The sequence below is a fragment of the Oryza glaberrima genome, chromosome 4, assembly GCF_000147395.1.
Source record: "Oryza glaberrima chromosome 4, OglaRS2, whole genome shotgun sequence".
NCBI classification, from domain to species: Eukaryota; Viridiplantae; Streptophyta; class Magnoliopsida; order Poales; family Poaceae; genus Oryza; species Oryza glaberrima.
This window is the reverse complement of record NC_068329.1, coordinates 10,418,036-10,442,124: the sequence shown is the minus strand read 5'-3', so window position 1 is coordinate 10,442,124 and position 24,089 is coordinate 10,418,036. Positions and strand designations below refer to the sequence as shown.

The 24,089-nt window shown below is 44.9% G+C and overlaps 1 long non-coding RNA gene across 10 annotated transcripts; it reads right to left on the bottom strand.

The window, feature by feature from the left end:
- Window positions 1–2,072: 2,072 nt before the first annotated feature.
- LOC127769339 (uncharacterized) lies at window positions 2,073–6,108 on the bottom strand. 10 transcript variants are annotated; one of them, XR_008016768.1, is made up of 5 exons: window positions 4,170–6,099; window positions 3,678–3,749; window positions 3,491–3,561; window positions 3,018–3,095; window positions 2,073–2,933 (listed from the first exon to the last, which is right to left on the bottom strand). It is a non-coding gene; the product is annotated as an uncharacterized LOC127769339 (long non-coding RNA). The 10 variants fall into 10 exon arrangements; XR_008016764.1 differs by having other exon boundaries at window positions 2,073–2,943; window positions 4,170–6,094; XR_008016767.1 differs by having other exon boundaries at window positions 2,073–3,561; window positions 4,170–4,675; window positions 4,759–4,831; window positions 4,986–6,092.
- Between the last annotated feature and the right edge of the window lie 17,981 nt (window positions 6,109–24,089).

The window sequence follows — 24,089 nt, the reverse complement described above, 5'->3', positions numbered from 1 at the left end:
ATCGCGGCGGTCAGATCGGCGGCAGACCTGAGGTCAGACTGGCAACGGTGAAAGGAGCTGGTGATTGGTCTCGGCGGTTCGACCGGTGTTATAACCTCGGTCAAACCGACGTGTTTTAGGCGGTCAAACCGGCGCATCTACTTCGGTCAGACCGCGATCCGTCGAATTTGCGGGTAACTTTTTATTCCGCAAAAATATTGGGTTTTTGGTCACACCAACCATTCACCCTCCCTCTGGTTGGCTTAGTTCTTGTGTTACGATCCTACAAAATTGAAACCCAAAACAATTCTATTTAAGCCCATCAATTATTCATATGTAGTTTGGGCTGTGCAGGTGCAAATTACAAATGTACCAACAACTTGAATTTCACTTATATGAAACAAATAAATAACTCATCTCGAGATGTCCGGTGTGAAGCCTTCACAAGAATTATAGTTATAATCATTGCTTTGCACGGAATTTTGCAAGATGCAACAACAAAATTTGTATTTCAGTTCACTGGTGTGTTGCTGATAAAAGAGGGTGCCAACTAGGGCAGACCTGTGGCGGATCTAGAAAATCGATTAGTTGATGTCATAACATGTCTGTTGGTATCATAGTATGCTAATTATGCTTAGATCATATTGTTATAACATATAGACAAGCAGTTTCGTTATAAGTTTTGCCGAAATTCATCGGTGTCGCCTAACACGGGACTTTCTACTGTAGATCTGCCCGTGGCACAGGCAAAATCTGCAATTCCATTGAACTAGTAATATGCCCGTGCTAACGCTACGATGATATTTGATGATGCAAATCCCTTCTCTACTATTATAAAAAAATTAAAGATGTTTTTGTCAGAATTTTGGTACATCATCTGTATTGGAATAGGTTTTAATTTTATGTTTCTATCAAATCATTTCCTTTTTTTCTTACGTCAGAGTGTCCCTCTTATCCGATACGCGTACGAATTAATTAGGCCTGCACCTTTTTACGTGCCCCTTGCAAACGTGCGCCTAAGTCCGTTTTCCACATGCGCCTTTGTATGCCGCTGCGATTAGGCCCGCACGCCCTCGCACGTGATTTTTTCGCATGCCCGATTGAGCCCGTGACGTCTTCTTAAATCTACCCTATTAGCATATAAGCACTTTAAGTGGAAAAAATCGAGATCCCCACTTGATTTAATCTTTGGTAAAAAAAATACAGATTCCTACTTGATTTGATCTTATCATGCCTCTATTTACGTGCATGTTATTATCAGGCTTCCATTTACCTATATCTTCTTCAACTTTATTGGACAACCTGATTGCAATTAAACAGCATATATTTTAGTTGTGATAATTAAGAATTAATATTTAGTTACCAGACATCCATCATTGATATAATTTGGATGCAAATCGACGCACATACCTCATGAGCACATGGGAATGAGGATATGAAGAGGAGCGCTGCTACAGACCTAGGGATAAAATGCTCCAACAATAAATGGCATAAGCACAGCAGAGCCATAATATATAGAAGTGGCCATCGTTCCATCTTACTACCTAACGATAGGTTGAAGGCTAGCAAGCTAAGGAAGGGTTATATACCTCTCAGTTCTTACAACTACCTTTTCATGAACCCGTGGGCTTTTTTTAAGCTAAACCTCAGGAAACAATAGGGTACGCTTGTTTAAGAATAAAATACTTGGCCTATTATTTTAGGAAAAATTGGACAAAAAACTCACAAACACTTGCCCATGAACCTGTGGGCTAAATATTGTAGTGTAAACTTATCTGCTGCAAGCAGCATTGGAGTAAATCCACCCTATCATAAACCTTTCTTACATGCATATTGTTAGTTTGTACCAAGCACAAGAAAATAAATCACTCACTTTAAAACCATCTAAAAAATACATATATGCCCACTTTCATCCATTAAAGGCATAGCTGCAACTTATAAATCTGAACTGTACATATATGTGTCAACCATGAGTGTACAATCGAAAGGGGAAAGAATGGAAAAACAGTTAGAAGAAATTATGCCCTAGCCTTGCTTCCATTTGCTCTGGCACTGATCGAATAATCGCATCCTACCATGCCATTCTGCACTGATTTCTCATGACAACTGCACTTCATTTAGCAAAACCATGAAATGGAGCATGTTCCTGTCAACCCGCTAAATAGAAACAACCAGCATCTTTTGTTAATGAGTGGCTTCCAAGCTTAACTTGTTTTGCTGAACTTTTGAAGCAAATCATGCTAACTTATGGTACACCACAAATTGATGTATCAGATCAGTGATGATCAATAATGCTATTTGCTATTTAAACAGATAAATATGACCATAAGTAACAGACAAATGCAGTTGTTTTATCTTTCTTTTTTCCCCACAAATTTGGACCACAATAATCTCAGCTCTCACATCACCAAACAATATTGAAGCGATGAATTCTGACAGTCTGCCATTCATGTGATCGTGCAAATCAGTTAGCGTACTGCTTAAATTAATTACAGGAAACACAGGGTAATTCAAAAGCACATGCATATAAAATCACAGGATATTTTAATCAAGTAGCTAAAATGCATAACACAATAATATGTACCCATCGGCAAACGAAAGTACATGCCTGTTTGAATGGTCAGGAGCAGTGGAGGACAATTGTCATCATCTCCAACAATGGTGTTTTCTTGAGCAGAAGATTAGCCTGTTCCAATCTATTGTGATACCATGAAAAACAAGTGGTTCCTCGTGAGCAGCAAAACAGTGGTGCATGATGCGAATGCAATAGAATTAATGAGCAAAAGGAAGCAAACAGGGCAACGTGTTCATTTTGTCCAAAATGCAGCTCCATTTTTATTGATGTGTAGTAGATATATCGTCACTGCTTATTACTGATATATAAACCACCATCCTAAGGTACAACAGCAGAGGTGATCCATATGTAATTATGAACATCAATATGCCAGAAATACCTGAAATACCCTGTTAAAATTCATTAGTCAAACCAGAATGCGATGAGGACAAAAGGCAGTTAACTAAGCCTTTGTTAAACCTACAATGAAAGCTCCAGCAACATCAATGATGGTGAAGTTATTGGTGTTTCCAAGACCAAAATGTCCAGACAAACCCAATAACTGCATTAGTTCATCAACAATGATTAGCATTAGTAAACCACTAAAAAGGAAAGCGCGGCGCCACGTCGTGCAACAGGGCAGATAGAGGAATTTAGTTGAGAAAATTCTAAACATTATAAAACCTTTAGCTGTTGCTCAGATGATTTTGATAGGATAATATACATGCATGCAGTGTTCAATAGCATTAACCTTAACCTTATGTACCTTACATCTTCTTTGAAAGTTGCAGTGCTTGCAAATTTTTTTAAAAAAAAAATCTCATGATGGCAGAAGGCTATTTACAGTCTTCTTTTGCGGCATTTGCAGTCCTTTCAGGCAGAGCATTTCCCTATTTTCTATTTTGCACAGGAGATAGAGAACCACTATCAGGCTTGAGGTGAAGGGAACACACTTACATTACTTGGACGCTTCTCAAGTTTCCAACCTCAGCAGGAACTGATCCATCAAGATGGTTTTACTCAAATTTCTGCAGTCAAAGCATAAAAAATAGGTATCAATTAATAATGGCCATATGAAATAAATTATGGCTTTTCATTAAAATTAAAAATAACATGGTTTCTAGGAGGTTGGTCCGCAACATACAGTTCAAGAAGGTGCTCCAGATCACCAATAGTAGCAGGAACTGATCCATAGAATTCATTCCTGGAAAGATCCCTGTTCAGAAAATAAAGGAACATCATTTAGTGCAGCCCACAGGTCATTTAATTCATTCTTTTGGTTGAAAGAAAAAAAAAAGAATGATAGAACAAGTTCCCAACTCCTCTAAGAAGATGATCACCAGAATTAAAATCTAAAGACAAATCATGAATTCTAGCAAGTAAATCTGTAGGTGTCCACGGGTCTTGTAGCAGCAGGTAAATAATTATAGCAAAAACATCTACTTATAGTGTGTCCAAGTTGATGATGTGACCAAGCTCAAAAGGATTATTTATTACCTTGGAATTGTTTGAACATAGGTTCATGCATTTTTTAAATATATTTTTAAGCAAGGAAAACATTAGTTCAAATACAATAACTTCCCTAAGTGAATTGAGTAATAACTGTAAGCATAATGTAACAGATACAATTACTCACAAGTAAGTCAAGACTCTCCAACTTCTGGAAACCAGCAGGAATAGAACCATTTAGCTCTTTGCCATAAACATTGCTGAGAGGCAAAAGAAACATGATTAATCAACGGGAGTAAAAATAAATGTGTTAAATTATAGGGTTAATTTGATCCATGCCACTTCAAATTTGGCTATTCAGAAAAATGCCAATACAAATCCCCTTCTTTTCCGTCTTCTCCGTCGCAGCTCCGACAACTCCTGCATCCACTGCTTCTGCTCGGCGGTGAACTTGGTGCGGAACTGCTTCCTCGGCATCCCGCCGCCGTCAGGGGGAGGCGCGGTCGCCGCCGGTGACATCACCTACGGCGGGAGCCTCTGCGCCTGCCCGCTCGAGCCCAGCGAGAGCAGCATGTGCGGCACCGAAGGGTAGTACGGCTAACTTAGTACTGCCTAACTTACAATTTGTTTAGAGCAGTGCAAGAACTGATGTTTGCAGGAATAGGACCTTGAAGATTGTTGTTGGCAAGATTCCTATATGCAAAATTTGGTCAATAATTGCACATAATAAAAATAAAGCATACAACGTAATTCGTAGACACGATAAAATTTCTTACAGTTCAAAAAGCTCAAGTTTGCCAAGTTCAGCTGGAATTCAAGCTTTGCACAGGCACAGCTTTTTCATGATTGCTACAGGGAGGAGGGTTGTCAGTTGATGACAAGAGGTCAGGATTAGTTGGTTTTGGAGGTGACAGGCTAATGGTCGCATTTGCTTTAGCACATCTACATCTTTGAGTTTCTATTGAAAATTAGACTTGTGATGGTGATGACAAATTCAATTTACCTTAAAGTTATTTTGAGACTCCTTCAGTGCTTCCACTATTCATTCATAAAAAACATTAAAGATTGGCATGTGGCAATCCATGGCAAAAGATTACAAAACTACAGAACACATCAACCATGAAACTCAAAAGTACCTACAGACCTAGTCAATAACCTCCATCAATTTCTTGTTCGAAGAAAAGCAGATGTAGAGATATATTTAGCAAATGAGAGAATTATAAATAATATCCCAAAATTCAAAAGAGATGCAGAACATAAAAGCTTCAATTCCAGAGCAACCGAAGGAAGAATTAACCTCATACCATAAATTTACTTTGTGCGGCTGAGGTTACTCTGACTACAATGCCTGACCGAGCTTGTTCTTCGGTTATAGTTACACCATAAAAACGAGCGCATTGCTTGTCAGCCTATAAATAGAAAAATATATGTGGTAGCCATCCCACTATAAACAAGATCATAAAACTGGTGGCGGAACTTTTCCTGTTGTTGATGATCCAACTGGGAGTGGTCTCACTATAACTGTTCCACTCATAGCTTCTTCAAGAACATTCAAGACAGAAGGAAAACTGGAAGGATAAAAACTGACCTTTCTTGATTAACTGAGCGAAATATTTTTGTTGACCAGAACCATTGCTGAAAGAATAGAACAGGAAGGAGAGAACTGAATCCTTTCTAACTCTTCATTATACCAAGCTGTCACAGAACGGCTACCGGGGCGTATCGGCCACCACGGAGGCGGACTGGTCGGCAGCTACCGGCGGCGGTCGCCGCTTCGAAGGGGTGGGGGTGTCGTCAAGCACGATGGTTGACGCCGCGAGCTGCCGCCGCTTCAGGTCTGGAGGGGGAGGCGTGGGGGGGAGCTGCGGTTTCCGCGTCCTCGGTGGCGGCGGGGCTGGGCGGTGCGGATGCGGCGGCGGAGACCGATGTGATGGGAGGAGGAGCGGCGGGCAGTGGGGGGTGGCGGCGGCGAGATGGAGGGCGGCGAAAGGCCAGGCGGATGGGCAGAAGCGATAGAAAGAGGAGGGAAGGCGCGGTGATTTTGCCAGGGGAGGGGAGGCGATCCAATCTGGATCGGATCGGGAGGGATGCGGAGAGCCGTTGGATCAATGTCATCTGATGAGATTTTTGATCGTTGGATATGTCACAAGATGAATGAGTAAAACCATTTGTTTAACTATAGGGTAGATGTAGAGCGATCGACATGAGGCTATTAAGGGCAGACGAAGTTGGTAAGTTAATTTGAGAGGTTGCACACCTAAAATCGTGAAAGCTAAACTGGTCAGGAAATCAAATGTGTAGCGGTGAATGTGCATGGACTTGAACAAGCTTGTCCAAATGATGGCAAGCATGGTAAAAAAAAACAATTTGGAGCTGAGGGAATTATGGTAGATGAAGAACCAAGAATTGCAATACCTTATTTCCCAATTACTCTCATTCCTATCACTTCCAAAGAAAATGGAAAACACTAAACAGGAAATAGCATGAGTTATATATGGAGGTCTACTACCAACAAGATGTAGTAGCATGTACACTTGGAAACTATTCTTGTATGAGGAATATATAGCAACGTGCAGTAGGAGGGTGAATCAAGACAGTAATGATTAAACCATGGGGGCCGGAGAATAAATCAAGACAGTATAGGACTGTACAGGGACACAGAAATATTGTGAAGATTCAATCAATGTTTTCATATTTTGTTTGAGTTATTATCACCAATAGTCTGTGGATAATCTGTGGATATCAACAAGTGGTCGGTGGGATCACTTATTAATGTGACCTTAGAGCGTCATACTTAAAATCTATCTATCTATATATCTTCTATCTATTATATACTAAAAAGTCCATTAAACTCCCTACAAACGCTCTTAAGCCGCCACGTGGCGCTTCTAGAAACACTCCTAGATCACCATATGGCACTGTTTAATCCCACCATCGATTTTCATTTAAATTGGTGAACCCTGTATTTTAGACCATTAGATTGAATGTATTATTTAAAAAAGGTAATGGTTTCCTCCTGTGGGCCGGAAAAGGAAAAAAAAAGTATTCAGTACGTTACGTACATTTGAAAGAAAAATGAAGCTTAATTACCTACTGTTCATCGGACGAGAAGAAAAACATAAGCACAGACTTATGTGATAAAAGCGATAAAGTAAAGGAAAAAAAAGCATACCTACGTAGTATCATTGAAAAAAAATCTATCTATTATATACTAAAAGTCGATTAAACTTCTTACAAACGCTCCTAAACCGCTACGTGGTACTCCTACAAATGCTCTAAAGCCGTCATGTGACGCTCTAATAAATTATAGAAATTATGAGAAAAAATATCAAACTGTTGATTTTCATTTAGAATAGTCACCAGTAATTTAAAACATCATATCAAAATAAAATCCCTCTTACCAATGTACATGCGCCTATCCTCCTCTCATTTTCTCTTTATTTTTTCTTCTTTTTCTAGTTAAGGTAGTTATTATGAGATATGCACAGCATCACCAAGAGATGCCCATTAAACCCATTCTCTAAATGATGTTTTAGAGATTTCTAATCATGATTTGAGCTTCTAAAATATACTCCCCTCCAACAGATTATATAAACATGACTTCCTATAAAAAAAAAAAGTGGGACCATATGATAAACTACTAACTGCTCTCCTCCCTTCTATATAATTACCTGACAGGTAGAACCCATAAATCAGTCCCTCTACTCCTTCTCTCTCTAGCTCAATTCCTGTCTCTCCCGTGCACATCAAGCATATGTCCGAGGACTCGCTCATGATGAACCGGACGGCATGAATCAGCTTCGCCGGGGAGGACGGGACGAGCTTGTGACGGCCGACGGCGGCACGAAGCAGTTCAGCAGCGGTGCGAATCGAGGACTGTGCGCGGACGAGCTCGCCATGGCCGACTACGGCGTGAATCGTGTAGGAATTTAATCCAATTAATTAATTGAGTCTTAGCTTAAACATGATCACCTTCTGCTTATGCGGAAATTAATTGATCACTGACCTGAGATGAAGCCATTGCTTTTCTTCTTTCTTCTTCTTTGTTTCTTCTGTTGCGAGATACCTCACGAACCCCTTTCAGTGTCTAATCGATCGGGCGATTGATTTAGGGTTTAGGGTTGGAGAGAGTTGAGTCGTCACTCAGCCTCCCTCCTTCTCTTTCTTTATATAAGCGACACTGGTGGGGCTCGGGGGTTTATCTCAATCTAAAATTCGAATCTATTTTGTACCGATCACACAAAACATATTTATCTCTTAGTTTCTTTCTTGTTAGGATAGGAAAACTGGTGGGATTTTAACCTTATCCTAACTAACCGGCATTAGCCGATAAAATCAACCAATATTCTCCCCTTGTTTTTGAGACTAACTGACAAGTTTATCAAATAAAATAGTTCCCCAAGGCAATATGTCTTCGACAACATTATGCGTCACCGAGACAATAGGACCTATAGTTCACTATAGTACCCAAATAAACTCAAGCTTAACTTAGTGGGTGTTGATTGAAAAATTAAGTCCCCCTCATCCAGGATCTTAGTGAGGCTCTTATTTATGCATGTACTGGCCAGAACATATCTTAATTAATCTTAACTTTATGAGTCTTTAGAGTATGGATCCATGAGCAAAAGCTTAGCTTAATAATAATTCGATCCTGGGACATATCTTTCACAACTATATTAATGTGTTAGGCAGAAAACACATAACATGTTGCTACTAGAATAGAAAACTGTGTTCAATTAGTGCACAACTTATAACACAGTATAATTGAGTGGTTTACACCTTTTAAGTGGTTTATAAGTGCTATTTACCACTCTTATTCTGGGAAATATGATTAATCATAACATGCTTTAAAATTTAACTGCATCGTCGACTATGCAGTAAGAAATTATTTTGGAGCTTTTCCATGGTTATTGCTCCCCTATGTGTGGACATAGCTTAATCTGAATAAACTTTATAAATATCCACACATCTCACAAAATGAGTGTCCAAATGTCTCTAAATTTCTAAGATCATTGGACTTTAGAATATGAGCATGTTACTTCAGATTGTCTTGCAAATAATGTAAAACATTCTTAATACTAGTGGTCTAGTCTGGATTTAATTAAATACTGCCAAAATTCCCAGTAAAAATGTATGCCAAATCTGTATGCATCCAGATTTGAGCTAATCTCAAGCTTCTGTCAGCTAAATCATAAATGATTATCTTTATAACTTAACTTCAGCTTGACTGAATTCTCTCAAATTATTCCATTATGTCAATGTATGACTTACTGATGTAAGCCCAGTACCCCTTCAGACCAAAATAATTTATGGAAAATTTTCCTTAGTTTCTAACAGCAATGTGCATTGCTTGACAATAAAATGTCATTAGTATGCAATACCGGTGAATGAAATTCCCACCTTTAATTTTCATGCAGCTGTCCACCTCACTTGGATTGTTCGAAATTTCCATCAGAGTCGGGCTTAATTTCATTAACCCACTTAAATGACCCACTATTTTGACTCATTTAGAAACTTCTACTAAATTCTTTATTTTATTCATCAATCTCAATTATCCTTATATGGTTCGAAAACCATTTAGATGAACACTTTAATGTCTTATTTTGTTCATCCATCTCAATTTACTCTTACATGGTTCGAAAACCATTTGGATGAACGCTTACTTTTAATGTCTTATAAGGTGAACAAGCTTTATATAGTGTTTACCACCATAATTCGATCTCATAACTTCATTTGATTTTAGCATTAGTGTCTTAAATTTCTTAAAGGAAATCGGAGGTCTCTTATGGGTAAACATAGCCATAAAAATCATTTGTTGGCTAATATCTTAACTTCATGAAATTTTCACTTAAAGCTAAACAACGCCATTAAAATCTAAGGGAAAGAATATCTCTATCTCATGAAACGTTGCAAACTCCCCTAGGTATGTGACATAAGCGACAATGACACAATTTCAATGATGTCTTACTTCCATCATTATAGAATAATTATTCTCCTCATTCTTATTTAAGCTTAGTTCACTAATGACGCAGCGGAATTTAAAACATCATCAATGTTTGATTAAGTCCACAAATGGATTTCTTAGGTCTGCACCCTATATGTGACTTGTCTTTCCATAACAAAACCCTCAAGTCATGTTATGTATATTTAATTGAGCAAGTCACAAATTAAGAGATACAAAATTCTAGCATCCACATAATGGAGCTATGAGTCATAAATGAGGTAGAATAATCTTCTCTTATTAGAGCTCTTGATGAGCTCCCACTGATTGTATTATTTATTTAATGGAAGCATAATATCTCATTTTTCATAAACTTGAATCACTTAATTTTACTTAGTGAATTATCATCTAAGTAATAATAGATGTCAGAAATTTCTAAGGGTGAAGTGTCTCGATCTCAATGAGACGTCCATTCTCCCCTAGAAATGTGGCCGAATAATACGGCCATAATTTCGACAACGTCTCATAATAATTCAACCCAAAATAATGCCATTAATCTTCTTATTTAACTACTTTCTTAAATCAGGACATAAAGCATGTCCCTATTTCTTGCAAAGAACTTACACGAGAAAATTTCAAGAGTAGCATACATAGGACATAGAGGCAATTTGATTTCCCCTTGCGAGGAATATGAGCTTTATTATCAGTAAATTTGGAAGTTGCAACACTCCCCCTTAGTGAAGCTTCATCTTTGCCATCAAATGACAAGATTAACAGGATCTTACTTAGTTTGCTTCTTAGTCTTATATATTTCTTATTGATTTGCGGAGTGATGAACCAAGTCAATTATGGTCCACTTGGTCTTAGTATTACAACTCCGAAAATGACCGTAGTCTAATGGGAGAAGAATCATATGAAATGGACAAGTGGCGCACATGAAATGTGCGATGTCCATCTCACTAAGTTTGCACGCCATGTGATTTATTTCTTGTGCTACCTTTTAAATTATGGCGGCAAATGTGCATAGGCACTAAAATTGTATTAAGCATTAGTTTTGACAAACTTCTAAAGTTCATCTGCACGTTTGCTAGATACAGTTTCGCAATGTCATGCTCAAAATTCTCCCCTAACACTAACAGGGATGATAATCTTAATATTTATGAGTGACATGCGAAACATAGCATTATATTGGCCTTCTCCCAGGCTAAAGATGCCTCTTGAGTTTAGGAAAAAATTAGTGACATTAGATACGGGAGCCACAAGGAATCCTCTGTTAATGCTAAGTCATACTCAAATAGGCCTTAAGCTCAGTTAAGTCAATGAGGAATAATAATAATAATTCCATAGACTTTAACTGATAAATAAAATTAAGTGGCACTATTATTGTGGTTGCTTATGCAAATTACGTACAATAGTACATTAACTTACACAATAATAACTAAATCTTTATTTCGCTTTGTATCACCATTGGGCAGAGACAAAATGAAGGAATCAATAAATGAAATTACTTGTAACCCAAAATCAAGTCATCGTTGGGCAGAAACGATTAGGGAATAAACATTAATGTCTTAAGTCACATAACCAAAAGGTAGAAGTGATAAAGTAAATAATTTAAAATCCCAAATCAAATCACCATACGGTATAAATGATATAGGAAATGGCGCCATTAGTGATGCCATAGAATTAAAATTAAAATCATTAGCCATATCACCGTTGGGCAGAAATGGTAAAGGAATTAAGCTTACTTACAGATTAGATCCTTGATCACATCACCGTAAGTAGAAGTGATAAAAGGAATTAATGCACTAATGGCATAAATAAAATTCTAAGTCATATCAGCATTAAGGCCAAAATGACATAGAAAATTAAAATAATGATTGACAATACTTAGATTTCTTCCCTTAATTACATCACCGTTGGGCAGAAAATAATTAAGGAAATAACAATCTTAATGAAATCATCTTTCTTTCTAGATAAACTTCCCATTGGTTCCATTTATCTAGAAATAATTTACTCAGTATTGCAACTGATCTTAAATAATAAGAATTGCTAATTGAATATAATTAATTTACCATGGCTTAATCAATCATATGCAAAATAAATTTAGAATTTCATATTCAAAGCACCATTGGTCATAAATAATTATGAATAATCTTAAAATTAATTCCTTAATTATATCTAGAAAATAACTAAGGAATAAAAAATTATAATTGTCACGCAATTATAATAACGTGGGTTAAATATAACTTCATATCTTAATACTTTCTAGTCGAATCTCTCGTTGGTTCCATTCGGCTATAAATAATTAATATACTAAGGAAATGACCATCATAATGATGTTGACATGAAATCATAAATACTTTCTAGTTAAATTTCCATTCAACTAGAAATAAATTAAGTGGCTTAAGGAAATAATAATCTTAATAAATATTAACATGAAATCATATTAACGTTGGTCAAATATAATATCATATCATTTATTTCTTTCTAGCTAAACTTCCCGTTGGTTCCATTTAACTAGAAATAATTTTCTGAGTGATCAAATAATTGACCATAATTTTCCAACAATTTAAATGGCTAAGAAAGCTCAAAAATGAATTTCTAGAAATAATAATAATAAAAAATGCCGGGCCTAAAATTAATAATGCGGCCCACCACTTCCTAAGCAGGCCCATAAAAATGGGCTAAATAAATTCTTAGAAATTAAATTCGCGGGCTTAATAAATAAAAATAAAGGCCCACTCTTATCGAAAAGCCGGCCCAAAACGGACTGGCCCATTTATGTGCGCGCGCGGCGCTTAGGCGGACGCGGCCCATGAAGGCGATGGCCCGACACGGGAGCGAGGACGGCCGACCGATCAAACGGACGGCCAAGATTTCGCCTTCGCCGCTGAAATCGCTGAACGGGTCAAACCCTAACCCTAATCCCCATTTCTCCCCTTCTCTCCCCCGATCCAATCTCCCGGCGATCATGGCGGCGACGGCGTTCCGGCGAGGTGGAGCATGTGTGCGACGACGAGCGCCGAGCGGCTTCCATTTGCGCCGGCTGGGGGGCGCACCCGAGAAGGGCGCCAAGCTGTGCCATGGCGTTAGCAGTCTGGCGAGGCGGCGAGCTAGCGACGGTGAGCGTCGATGCGGCCAGACCTCGTCGGCGGGAGGGGGACGGAGCCCGACGGCAGCTGCCAAGCCAGTGCTTCCCGTCCCCGGCGAGGGACGGTGAGGAGGGGACTCCAAGGCGGCGCGCGCATGGAGGTCAACCAGCGCGACCGTGATGGAGAGACGGCGAGGGTGCGCCGAGGCACACGCGGGCGAAGGAGTTGCCCATGCGGCGACGACGGCGATGCCTTCTTCCCGACGAAGCCCGTACGGTGGTGTTAATGTCGTGCGGCATCTCTGGTGGCTTAGGGCTTCAACGATCCGGTAAATTCCCGAACTCAAAACCCTAATCTTGAGTTTAATTTGGATTTAATTCGAGCTTTGGTCTTAGGGTTCTTAGAACCAAAATTAGGGTTCTTCGAATTTTGGGGATTTTAGGCCGATTTGCTCCAGCTTATTGGGGAAATTTCAATCTTGTTTATTCCCTTTTGCTTAATAGTGGGGAATTTCAATCTAGTTTATCCCCTTTCTTGTTTGCTGAGTGCTAGCCGAAACCCGCATAGGTCTAGGAATTCTTAGTGTGTGAATTGGGAATTTCAATCTCGTTTATCCCAATCCTCTTCTTCTCATAAAAATCAACGAAATTAAACTCTTCAATGATTTTGCTTCTTCTACTGTTGGCCGAAACCACCAGTATAACAGGCCTTAATACTTAAAGATATTAATCTAATCTAATTCAAAATTGTTCATGCTGAATCAATCTTGAACTTTTTTTTAAGGGTGGCTTCTAATCACAGGGATGATGTGATTATGAGGGAACATGAAGGCTAAGCTATGCTCTGATACCACAATGTAGGAATTTAATCCAATTAATTAATTGAGTCTTAGCCTAAACATGATCACCTTCTGCTTATGCGGAAATTAATAGATCACTGACCTGAGATGAAGCCATTGCTTTTCTTCTTTCTTCTTCTTTGTTTCTTCTGTTGTGAGATACCTCATGAACCCCTTTCAGTGTCTGTTGGCGGATGGCATGAGGCCCTTCGACCGAATCTGCCGAAACCCATGGCGAAGACTATGGAGCAAGAACGGCGTGAGGCGAAGAGTCGTTCGAGTGCCTTGCCAAGCCAGAGGCGTCTCAGGAGAAGGGTATAAGGCGAAGACTATCTGCCGAAGGGAGACGAGTTTGCCTTGGCAAGTTCGCCCCCCCGAGGGCCGAAGAAGCCTTTCCGGCCCATCAAGCCTTTGGGCAATAGGGCGGCCCGTCAGGGGCCCATGAGCCCCTATATCATCATGTACCCCTGTAAATGTCCCTTTCATAAGGGTAATCATGTAAATTTCCCTGTATAACCTAAACCCTAGTAGCAAGAACCTGTAATGGGGCTATAAATAGTGCCCTAGGGACATGTAATGGGGGGATCCAAAAAAAAATTCTATTAATCAATACATTTATTGCTTTTCCAACACAGAGTAGTAACCACGTCCTTCGACGTATGCGGTTGTCGTTTCGACAACAGCTGGCGCCGACCGTGGGGACCTCGGAGCGAAACCACTGAGAGCGAATGCCACCGAAAAGGGTCGTGAAGGAGAAGGCTGCTAAGCGAAGGGAGACCGAAGCAGGAGAGGCGATGGCCACCAAGGAAGGAGCAGAGCCTTCGGCGTCCATCGCCGAAGCCGGGAATGCACCATCGGTTTCGGCACCCGCGCCGCAACCGCCACCTTCGGCTCTCGCCGCTCCGTCAGGGCAGGTGCCGAACCCAGTTGACACGGCGAAGGCGGCCGCTGCGGCAAGGGCGCTCCAGACCAGGGTGGAGATCCTTTCGACAGGTCAGCCTCTGGTGCCCCAAGCCGCTTTTTCACAGCCGGCAACGGCTTCGACCATGCTCGCCGCTCCACAAGTCAACCCCAACCTCGAAGCACAGGCCGAAGCCGACATGGAGGCCATGCGCCAGAACATGACCCGACTCCAAGACATGCTCCGCCAGATGCAGGAGCAGCAGCAGGCATACGAGGCGGCACGGCAAGCTAGGGTCGCAGCGGCCCCAATCCTCCAGTATTCGGCGGGCTACATTCCGCCTCAAGTCTACCCGCAAGCGTCGATTCAGCCCCTTCCGCCACAAATCACGCAAGCGCCAGCGTATTTTGTCAGGCAGCCTTCGGCCACTGCAGTACACCCGGCCCCTCACGGGCAGCCGCAGGCTCGGCTAGTTGCTGCCCAGGCACACACCTCATCACCTGGCCAAATGTCGCAAGTAATGGCGGAATTAGCATCGGCTTTACAAGCGCAGCTTCATGCTTTCCTTCAGCAACTCAGCCAACCCCACAACGTTTGGAACACAGCCCCTTCGGCTCGACCGGAGGGGAACACAAGCCAAGGTGCTCCCAGTTGGCTGCCGTCGAACCAGCCAGGTCCGGGGCCTTCGCCTTGGAGTCAAGGACAGCAGTTCGACTTTAGCAACGCTGCTCAAGCACCAACCAACCACAGGCACCGACACCAGGCTTCGGAGCGAATCAGGTGCCGAGCCAGGCCGCCATGACTTGGGCCCAGCTTCCGTTCGACCAGCCCATGGTGGCGCCCCAAGCGCCAGCACTTGGAGCCGGGCAGCCGAACACTGTGGCCCAACCTTGTGTGCAAGCCATGACTTCGCCCTTCGCCACGCCATATCCGCAACAAGGTGCTGCGAACAAAGCAGGGGGCGAAAAGGGGCTAGCACTAAGCGGGTGAATCAAGATCTGTCCAATCCCACCCCAATTCAAGTTCCCACCCGTTCCGCGATACTCGGGCGAAACAGACTCAAAAGAGTTACTGTCCATCTATGAGTCTACAATCGAAGCCACTCATGGCGATGAAAACACCAAGGCAAAGGTAATCCGTCTCGCTCTAGATGGCATCGCCCGGCCCGTTCTTGGTACTTCAACCTACCTACTAATAGCATTTACTCATGGGAGCAATTGCGCGATGTCTTTGTTCTTAACTTTCGAGGTACCTATGAGGAGCCGAAGACACAGCAACACCTACTCGGCATTCGCCAGAGGCCGGGAGAGTCGATAAGGGAGTACATGCGTCGCTTCTCACAAGCACGGTGCCAAGTTCAAGACATAACCGAAGCATCTGTTATAAACGCCGCTTCGGCTGGCCTACTTGAGGGCGAACTCACAGGAAAAATCGCCAACAAGGAGCCATAAACACTTGAGCACTTACTGTCACGACCGGAAATAACCCAACGGGCGTTCCTTACGTGCGTGTGTTATTCCTTGTCCCAGGAGGCAAGGTACACCACCAGGATTTTCACTGGTCTCTCCACGTAGGTCAAGTCTTCGCGAACTTCAATCTGCTCGGTCGGCACTCGAAGACATTTCTTGAGTTGCGACACATGGAACACATCATGCACGTTGCCCAAGGAAGCGGGCAGCTCCAATTGGTAAGCAACTTCTCCGCGTCGAGCAATGATGCGGAAAGGACCCACGAACCGAGGAGCGAGCTTCCCTTTCGCTTGAAACCTGTGTACACCCCGCAACGGCGTTACCCGGAGATACACAAAGTCATCCACTGCGAATTCCAGGTCACGGCGTCGGTTGTCTGCATAACTCTTCTGCCGAGACTGTGCCACCTTTAGGTTTTCCCGAATGGTCCTGACCTTCGCTTCAGCTTCTCTCAAGATATCGGTCCCGAATACTTGGCTTTCCCCGACTTGGTCCCACAATAGTGGTGTCCTGCATTTGCGGCCATACAACGCTTCGTATGGTGCCATCTGTATGCTGGCTTGGTAGCTGTTATTATAGGAGAACTCGGCATAGGGGAGACTCTTATCCCATGTCTTCCCAAAATCTAGAACACATGCGCGAAGCATATCTTCGAGGATCTGGTTCAGACGCTCGGTCTGCCCATCTGTCTGCGGGTGGTACGCGGTGCTGAAATTTAATCGGGTTCCCAACTCTTCTTGGAGTTTCTTCCAGAAATGAGAGGTGAACTGGCTTCCCCGATCAGATACAATTTTCTTGGGGACGCCATGCAGACTTACGATCCTAGCGAAGTAGAGTTCAGCTAGTTTGTTCCCTCCATAGGTGGTCTTTACGGGAATGAACCGTGCTACCTTGGTTAGTCGATCCACGACTACCCATATAGAATCATATCCGCCTTGGGTTTTTGGAAGTCCGGTGATAAAATCCATCCCAATTTCATCCCATTTCCATTCTGGCACTTGTAGAGGTTGGAGAAGTCCGGCCGGTCGTTGGTGCTCGGCTTTGACACGCTGGCACACATCACAAAGTGCCACGAACTCTGCGATTTCCCGCTTCATACTAACCCACCAATATATCTCTTTCAAGTCCAAGTACATCTTTGTGCTGCCAGGATGGATGGAATAGGGACTTTCGTGAGCTTCCTAAAGTATCATCTGTTTAAGTTCCCTGACGTCTGGAACGCATACCCGATTTCCATTCCATAGGGTTCCGTGTTCATCCTCTGTGAAACCAGCGGCTTTACCCTGTTTCATATTCTTGAGGAGCCCATGCATATCCGGATCATTCTTCTGAGCCTCGCGGATTTGATCGAGCAAGGTAGGATTGGCTTCCAATGTGGCCAAGAATCCACGACCAACTATGCTTAGGTTCAGGGCTTCCAACTGTTGATTAAGTTCCGGTGGAATGCCACGGACGCCAAGAGTGTTGCAATGGCTTTTTCGACTTAGAGCATCGGCGACTACGTTGGCCTTGCCAGGATGATAGTGGATCCCCACATCATAATCCTTGATGAGTTCTAACCATCTCCTCTGCCGAAGATTCAGATCCGACTGAGTGAAGATGTATTTCAAACTCTTATGGTCAGTATATATTTCACAGCGATTTCCAATGAGGTAGTGCCGCCAGATCTTTAGAGCATGAACCACAGCGGCCAATTCCAAATCATGGGTAGGGTAGTTGCCTTCATGAGGCCGCAGCTGGCGTGAGGCATAGGCTACCACATGACCTTCCTGCATTAATACGCACCCCAAACCTTGGCGCGAAGCGTCACAGTACACCAGGAAGTCCTTACGAGTATCCGGTAGAGTTAATACTGGCGAGGAAACCAGCTTCTCTTTGAGAGTTTGGAATGCTTTCTCACACTGCGGACTCCACACAAATTTTTCTTCTTTCTTCAACAATTGTGTCATGGGTCGAGCGATTTTAGAGAAGTTCTCGATGAACCTCCGGTAGTACCCGGCCAAACCCAAAAAACTGCGGACTTGAGTGACCGTCTTGGGTTGCTTCCAATCGGTGACGGCGGTCACCGTTTCGGGGTCCACAGCAACTCCTTTAGCAGATATCACGTGCCCTAAGAACTTGACTTCGGACAACCAGAACTCACACTTGCTAAGCTTGGCATACAATTGATGTTCCCGCAGTTTTCCCAACACCAGACGGAGATGCTTCTGATGGTCTTCCTCTGATTGTGAGTACACCAGGATGTCGTCAATGAAGACCACAACGAACTTATCCAAGTATTCCATGAACACTTTGTTCATTAAGTTCATGAAGAAGGCAGGAGCATTGGTTAGACCGAACGACATCACCGTGAATTCATACAGCCCATATCGCGTGGTGAATGCGGTCTTCGGGATATCTTCTTCACGAATACGCAATTGGTGATATCCGGAGCGAAGATCGATTTTAGAAAAGACGGTGGCACCTTTGAGCTGGTCGAACAGATCATCGATCCGAGGAAGAGGGTACTTGTTTTTGATAGTGACTTCATTGAGAGCTCTGTAGTCAACACACATCCTCTTTGTCTTGTCCTTCTTTTCCACAAAAATCACGGGAGCACCCCAGGGGGAAGTGCTCGGCCGAATATACCCCTTTTCCTTCAGCTCTTCCACTTGCCTCTTGACTTCGGCAAGTTCATTCACGGCCATACGGTAGGGCCGCTTGTACAGAGGAGTTGTTCCTGGAGCAAGATCTATCCGGAACTCGATCTCCCGCTTGGGCGGCATACCGGGTAGTTCTTCCGGAAACACGTCACCGAATTCACTGACGATGGGGATTTCTGACAGTCCTATCTGATGAAGTTCCGAACTGCCCACAGAGGTTGGGGGTGCAAAGAACACAACTGGTTGTTCCGGCCCTCGGTACAGAGTGACAGTGCGCCTTGCGCAATCCACTACACCTTGGAATCGAGCCAACCAATTCATCCCAAGGATCACATCCAAGTTCTTGGTGTCCAGAAGAATCAAATCCGAGGGAAAAGGGATTCCCTGGATTTCTATAGGGACGGCTGGGCTATAATACTTTGCTGTCATATCCCCTCCAGGGGTGGTGATGAGCAGAGGGTTTCTAAGCCGTTCTACCCCCAGTTGATTTCTTCCCACGAAAGGCACAGATATAAACGAGTGGGAAGCTCCAGAGTCGAACAAAATGGTAGCAGGAATGGAATGAATGAGGAACGTACCAACGATGACGTCCGGAGTCGTCAGCATATCCTCGGCAGTCACGTGGTTCACACGACCCCGAGCGACGTCCTTACCACCGTTGTTGGGGCGGGGAGGCGCTTGGCCTTGCTGGCGCCGCGGCTTCGGGCATTTGTCCGCAAAGTGCCCGGGCTCGAAGCAGTTGAAGCACAGACGCTGCTGACCTTGAACGTCTCTGCGGCCTTGACCAGGTTGCACAACGGGCGCAGGAGGACGGGGTGCACGGGTACCTTGCTGACTCTGCTGTTGCTGCAGCTGTGGGACGCGCACCACGAATTGAGGTCGGGGCGCGGAGCGAGGTTGCTGCTGCTGCTGCGAGGAGGATCCCCCTGGATAGGGATTGGTGTAGCGGACCCTTTGGTTAGCCCCCTGTTGATTGCGGAAATTCGCCAGACGGCGCTTGTGCGACTCCAGTTCCTTGTGCTTGGCTTCCAAGCGGATGCTCTTGTCCACCAGACGCTGGAAATCCGGATAATCCCCGGAGACCAGACGCACAGATAGCTCAGGGTCCATTCCTGCCAAGAACTTCTCCTGCTTTTCCTCATCTTCCCGAACATCCTCCGGAGCGTACCGGGCCAGGTTGTTAAACTCATGCAAATACTCCATCACAGAGCGGTTGCCTTGCTTCAACTCCCGGAATTCCCTTTTCTTAAGGGCCATGACTCCGGCGGGCACATGGGTCCTCCGGAAAGCGGCGGTGAAGCGGGCCCAGGTAATAGGCTGCCCCTCGGGCTGCGTAGCCTGGAAGTGGTCCCACCATAGAGATGCGGGCCCCTGCAGTTGGTGAGCGGCAAAGATGACTTTCTCCTCATCGTTGCACTGCACGGTGTCTAACTTCTTCCCCACGGCATGCAACCAATCCAAAGCATCCACGGGGTTATTGGAGCTAGAGAAGGTAGGCGGACGGATGCGGAGGAACTCGGCGAGTTTAGTGTGTTGCGGGGGTGGGGGTGGAGGTGGAGGTGAAGCATTATGCTGTGGTGGATTTTGGATGTGGTGGAGGAAAGCAGCCATCATGTTGGCCTGCTGGGCGAGGATTTGAGTGAGGATGGGGTTGGTGTCTGGTGGTGGTGGTGGTGGCGGGGGAGGAGGTGGAGGTGGGCCGCCTTGGATGTTGGTGTTGCTACCTTCGGGTTGGTTGCCATCACCGGTAGCAGCACTTCTCCTGGTTGTTACCATCTGAAATATCCCATACAGAACCAGCCAAGAGAGAGAACAGACTATTAAAACTAATCACCCACGACTACCATAATTCTTGAATTTATTACTGCTATTGAAATGGGTTCATTAAGGTTCAAGTTGCTTAAGCAAATAAAATGAAGACAGGCTCCGACACAGTCATACCACACACCGGTACAACCATGCCCCACACGACTCCAACAGGAAGACAAACGAGAAAAAAAAACACACACGCAAGCCTACTAACTGCTCGTCTACTTCTGCGACGGGCCAGGGCGGAAGGTGAGCAGCAGCGCATCCTCCGTGCTTCCAACGCCGGAGGCTTCCCCCTCCTGAGGAACCACTGGCGCGGGCTCGGCACGAGGGGTCTCCACGAAGCAGGTCCACGCCAGGGACTGACGAACAAGCTCAGGCCTGGAGGTGCTCTTGCGGGCGGTGATCTTCTGGCTGCGGCAGACGCGGCGGCGCTTGGGACGGCAGACCTCTCCCTGGGCGACCTTGAGCTGACACAGCTGCGCCTCCAGCGCGTCTAGGTCCTTCTTCAGCTGCAGATTCTCCTGACGCAGCTCCAGGATCTTCAGGTTGTTCTCGACCATCCCACGGCGCACCATATGATGGAAGTCGATACGAGCCGCGTCGTACGCCTCCACCATGCGCGCCAGGTGCATGATGGTAGCGTCATCCTCCGAGCTAGCATCCCGGAAGGTGGCGTAGTCGCGGGCTCCTCCGCGACGAGGGTGGTAGCGGTAGGGCGAGTGCTGCAACTCGTCCGGGTAGCGCTGGTGAAGAGTGCCGATGGCGAGGAGTGCGGCGTTCTGGCAAGCGGCGGAGAAGGAATCTCCACCCGCGGTGACTGCCAACGAAGTCCTCTCGGGAGAGCCAGTGAGGATCACTGCAGTGACCTCCCAAGCAGCGTGGGGCTCTGCATCGTCACCCTCCTGCTCCGGGAGCTGCTTGCCCTGGTAGTCCACTCCATGCGGATATCCCAGGACAACGCACATGCCCCGTAGCTCCAGAACAAAGCCGGTCAGGTCCAGGCCACGACGGTTGATGCTGCCGGCCATCTACAAGCAAGGACAAAAGAGATAAAAATATTTTAGAGATCAGCTTTTGAAACAGCAAGACAGAGAGAGACTAAAGGATTTTCACAAATAAGAGAGGATTTTTATTTCGAAAATATTGCTAAGGCTTGGGATCTAAGGCTCGTCCTAGGGTCAACCTGGCTCTGATACCAACTTGTCACGACCGGAAATAACCCAACGGGCGTTCCTTACGTGCGTGTGTTATTCCTTGTCCCAGGAGGCAAGGTACACCAAAAGTTGATACAATTCATAGTTTAACAAGCGGAAGCGTAAATAGTTAATTATTACATGGGCAGCGACGGCCCAGCACACTCAAAGACAACGAAAAACAGCGGAAGACTAAGGCGACGACCACAGGCGCTTGACGGCAGGCACGAGCTAGACACCAAAGCCTTCATCATCCAAGGGCTCCTCTTCTGGGTTTGGGAAAAATTAAGCAAGACTGAGTACAACCACCGTACTCAACAAGACACACCCACAAGTGCAGCATAAATGCAAAGGAGTACAATGGAGTTATAATATAGGGGTTCGGTTTTGCAATAAACAGCATTTAAAAGACCCTTAGTTGCTCAAAGCTATTTTGTAAACACGATTCTAGAGCTGTACAATATTATTAACCAAGGCCGTGAACCCACACGAACCTGCCTTAACCCAAGGCCTACGATGATTCAGACCGAACTGGCAACCCGACCCTGGGTCCCAGCTCGTCCCAAGCCAACCCAGGCCAACCATTCCACATTTTAGTTGTTAAGCAGGTTTTAAGAATTAAAACACTAACTTGGGTACATTGCTCGGCTTGCCCATAACCGAGGGCGCGGCTATTCGAATAGATTATACTCTGATCAGAGGTGTACATCTTTGCCCACAAGACACATCTTCCTCACGCGTAACCACGTGCCACATACCACCACGGTATACGGACGGAAGACGTGACATAGTTTCCAACCCATCCTAGCCATAGACAAGAGTACCGACCCAACCCCACCTACGGCCGGAACCCCCGGGACAGGTAGGCAGGACTGAGCCCCTAGCAGCAGGACACCGGTCCTGTGCCATGACATCTCGACTACCGGGCCGCAGCTCGTGTAGCCTTCATTTGCCCTAGAGATGTCCATCGACCCCCGACTTCGTCCATCTCCATCCGTGTACTTTTGTTTATAGCCAGACTGAGCCACAAACTAAGCCTTACCCATTAGACATGTGGAAGTACGGTAGTGCTTGGCAACAGAGGCCCGAAGACCGGTCCTTATATGGCCGAGGTGCTACCATCAAAACCATGCACCCCGAGCCCAGCCCTAAACCATTTTGAGGGTTTTGAATAGAGGGAGAGGTGTGAATCTAATTCCACAATAATCCAACCATTCCATGGTGTCCAAGTGATATGAATATTCCCAAAGTCTAGAGTTATAAAACCACCTAATGTTGCCTAATTAATCAGCGAAGCATCTACCTAAATTCATACTAGTGGAACCATGAATAGAGTGCCCACTAGTTGGGGTTTTGTTTATTCTAGGGTGAACCAGGTAATAATAACAATAACAATAATAATAAGGTCATAACAAAGGTAAATAGGCATGGCTAAATAAAACAGTGATAACGCGGGAATTTAAATAAAGCGATAATGCAATAATTTAAATCAAAGTAATTTCACAAAGTGGGATCCAATATGTTCAAAGAATGATGTGACTTGCCTTGCTCGCTTTCCCAAACGTCGGCTTCGACCTCCACGAAGAGCGGATCCTCCGAAGCTGCAGCGTCTACACGACCAACGGAAAAATAAAAGGGCTTTTACTCTAATAAACTCCATATAACAAGCAGGAACAAAGCACAAAAATGGGTTCTTGACTTCTTAAGGAAAAATTAGAGACTTGAACGGTCCAATTCCGAGTTCAAATGGCCAAGTTATGGCCATTTGAAGTTTATATGCTCTTTAAATGAATATTTACGAATTTCTTCCTTTAAAATTTAATTAAAAAGAGATTTATTGCGTCAGCCGGGGGAGAGGGCGCGCGGACCGGGTCCACGGGAGTGGGCCCCACGCGGCAGCCTCACGGTCCACGGTGGACCGGGTGAACCCGGCTTACACCGGCCGGCGCCGTGGGCCCCACGCGTCAGCCGCACCCGAGGGCGCGGGCGGCTGACGGCCGGGCCCCACGCGGCAGCCGCTAGGCGCGCCCGGAGGCGGCCACGTCGGCGCGGCCGGCGGGAGGCAGCGCCCGCGCCCCGATGGTCGCCGCCGGCGACCACCGGCACGGCGGAGCAGCGGCCGAGAGAGGGGAGGGAAGGGGGAAAGGAGGCGGCGGTCCACGGCTCACCCCGGGTCGACGGCGACGACGGAAACGGCAACCGGAGCGGAGGAAGGCGGC